This window comes from Schistocerca nitens, chromosome 1 (assembly GCF_023898315.1).
Source record: "Schistocerca nitens isolate TAMUIC-IGC-003100 chromosome 1, iqSchNite1.1, whole genome shotgun sequence".
Taxonomy (NCBI): Eukaryota; Metazoa; Arthropoda; class Insecta; order Orthoptera; family Acrididae; genus Schistocerca; species Schistocerca nitens.
In genome coordinates, this window is record NC_064614.1 from 318,164,942 (window position 1) to 318,167,873 (window position 2,932).

Consider the following 2,932-nt stretch of genomic DNA (forward strand, 5'->3'; position numbering starts at 1 on the left):
CGTGTCCATATAGCAGATCGAAACTGTGATCCATTGTCGGAAATTACTTTCAACACATGCCCTACATGAAATAAAAAATGTTTTACAAAAGCTTTCGATACAGTTTTAGCAGTAGCTATGCGTAACGGAGTGAAGGTAACAAATTTTGGAGTGAGTTCAACAGCGACAAAGATGTAGCAAAAACCTCTATTAGTTCTGGGAATCGGACCAAAAATGTCTACAGCGGCCATATGTCTCAATTTAACAGGTACTATGGGATGCAATGGGCAACGGCCTTGCCGCAGTGGATACACCGGTTCCCGTCAGATCACCGAAGTTAAGCACTGTCGGGCGTGGCCGGCACTTGGATGGGTGACCATCCGGCCGCCATGCGTTGTTGCCATTTTTCGGGGTGCACTCAGCCTCGTGATGCCAATTGAGGAGCTACTCGACCGAATAGTAGCGGCTCCGGTCAAAGAAAACCATCGTAGCGACCGGGAGAGCGGTGTGCTGACCACACGCTCCTCCTATCCGCATCCTCAGTTGAGGATGACACGGCGGTCGGATGGTCCCGGTGGGCCACTTGTGGCATGAAGACGGAGTGCTATATATATATATATATATATATATATATATATATATATATATATATATATATATATATATATGGGATCTAATGGAGGAATACGTGAAGTCGTGTCTGATTTAGGTTTCTGGCAGATTTTACATGACGCTAAAACTCGTCGTATACGTTTCTCCATGTTGGCAAAATAACAGTTCTGTCTCAGTATAAGAAAACATTTTTTGGCTCCGTAATGTGTGTAACTTAAATGAGTATACCAGATTAATTTGTTAACAAGTTCGTCAGGAATGCATAATAACCAATTTTTGCTGTCAGGATGAGAGCGGCGAAACAGAATATTATTGCATACAGTGTAATGGTTTCTAATGGTAACATTATTCCTATCTTGCCAAAGGTGTTAAATTTATTTCCACACGTTGTCTTTACTTTGGTCTTGTGCTATATCTTGTAATGACGACGAAATGAAATTTTCTAATGCAACTTGTTGAATGTACAGTCGTGGACAAAACGAGCGAGACCCCTCGCCTTTTCGTTATGCTGATCCGCACGGCTTTAAAGTCTGCTACACAGCATAACAGGCAAGGCGACGAAGTGCTACCAACATACTATGCGCAGGCGTGAAATTGACAAACTATCTGAACTTTTTTAGACTGTATTCCATAATTTCTAAGACTATATTAATGCTGATTAGTGTGTTAAATACAACACGTAAACATAAGACAGAACTGAAAGAAGAAACGCTAATTTGTATGAAACGGACGAATAAAAATGAATTTCAGCTTATCCAGATAACAGACAAAGAACCCCAGACCGTTACGAATTAGCAAAATATTATCCGCATTCGCCCGCGAAACGGTCTGTGTCAACGTTCAGACCAGTCATACTGGATTACCATTGCTGACCTACCATGAAAGTGTGCAAATTTAGCAATGCGTGAAGATTCATAACGAAATTCACTTAAACATCATTCAGTGCCACACTTAAGTCAATTCCATTATTGACAGAAGCGGAAAAAGGAGGCAGTATCATGTATGAAATTCTACAAGAGTGTCATATTGACATCCACAGAGCGCCAGTACAGAATAAAGGTAGCGATAAATCGTATTGGGTGCGCGAGAATTTCTTAAAATTGCTTTACTGATATTCTACCTGCCTCCATAGAGATTAGAACCGAAAACAAACCAGACCTTCCTTTCACTATGCTAGCAGACAACCTAGGCAAACAGCCCTCTATTATTACCCCAGACATGAACAAGCCGGCAATTTCGCAATAAAAATCTGCAGTTTCTGTGCATAGAGCTTTCTGGACTCAAAAACATGAATTTTCTTCCTTTATGTCACCACTTATGCGACAATCATTCGGGATGATTATCGAAATAACAAATTACTGTTATTAGAGAGTAAATTTTGTAGGATAATTCTGCACCACCCCAGGAAATAAACGGCTACATAGCTGCCAAACGTATTCTGCATTGTTTCGAATTCTCCACTAGACTCGCCACAGCCAGAAAACGTTCATTAGCAGAAGTGTTTCTTAAGCTAGCTAGCAATGAGAATGTTCGTACTTCTAAAACGCGGTGGCATTAATACTGGGATGTGAATTACCACGTGTATAGGCAAATACATTCTATTTGCATTCCTGTAAACGTGATTTGGATCGAAAACGTAGCTACGACTAATATGCTTATGTATCGACAGCAACTAGAACATTTCGAATAAAGAGTAGCGGGTGTTATTTATGCGGCCCTCATCTTCAGTGTTTTCGTTGTTAGGATTTCGTCACCTAAACCGGTAAAAACGGAACCCTACTAGTCTCACTTTCTTGACCGTCTATCGGTCTACCCAACCCTTAAAACCCGTTTACCTCCAGAACGGGTGGACATAATAAGCGGAAATGTATCGCACTTCTTGCTGTAACCGGTCTCTTGCTGGTGTAAAAAAGTGAGCTTCTATGTCAACGCAATCAAAAGATACGACGGTTTATGTAAAGAAAATTTACGCGAAAGGTCAAAAAATGGCTTCAAGAACTATGCGACCTAACTGCTTAGGTCATCAGCCCCTAGACCAAAAACTACTTAAACCTAGCTAGCCTAAGGGCATCACAGACATCTATGCCCGAAGTAGAATTCCAACCTGCGACTGAAGCAGCCGTGCGGTTCGTCACTGAAGCGCCTGGAACCGCTCGGCCACCGCAACGCGGCGAAACCCTACTCACCTCATGTATAATGATAATATATACTGTCTAGTGAGGATAAACTGTATTCTCCAGCAACTCAGATCGTTTGATCACGGAACTTTTACGAAGCTACATTCAAACTTTGTCGAAGTCGTCTGCAATATCCATTACAAACACCCTAGGAACTTCGTATG

The 2,932-nt window shown here is 41.6% G+C and overlaps 1 pseudogene; it reads left to right on the top strand.

The window, feature by feature from the left end:
- Positions 1-265: 265 nt before the first annotated feature.
- LOC126210656 (5S ribosomal RNA) lies at positions 266-382 on the top strand (annotated as a pseudogene).
- Positions 383-2,932: the final 2,550 nt, after the last annotated feature.